The following is a 287-nucleotide window of genomic DNA, read 5'->3' as shown; positions in this document are numbered from 1 at the left end:
ACTGGACGTTGCCAGGGTGTCCGTCTGTGTCAGTCACTGCGCTCCCGTTTCTCGGAGGCCTGGTCGCCGGCGCGCAAGGTGACCGGGCTTTGATTGCTTAACGTGTAGGCAGGACGGGCTGCCGTGACGCGCGTTGGCCAGGCCTGCGAAGGCGCGGAAGAAGGCCGGGCGACCCCCGGCGGCAGGGACCTGGGCTGGCTCTCGGGGGCCTGCCCAGAGGGCCTCCAGCGGAGCTCGGAGCAAGTAGCATTGGCTATTACTCATGCTGTTCCAATACAGACATACAT

The sequence above is a fragment of the Penaeus monodon genome, chromosome 29, assembly GCF_015228065.2.
Source record: "Penaeus monodon isolate SGIC_2016 chromosome 29, NSTDA_Pmon_1, whole genome shotgun sequence".
NCBI lineage: Eukaryota > Metazoa > Arthropoda > Malacostraca > Decapoda > Penaeidae > Penaeus > Penaeus monodon.
This window is presented reverse-complemented; position numbering follows the sequence as displayed.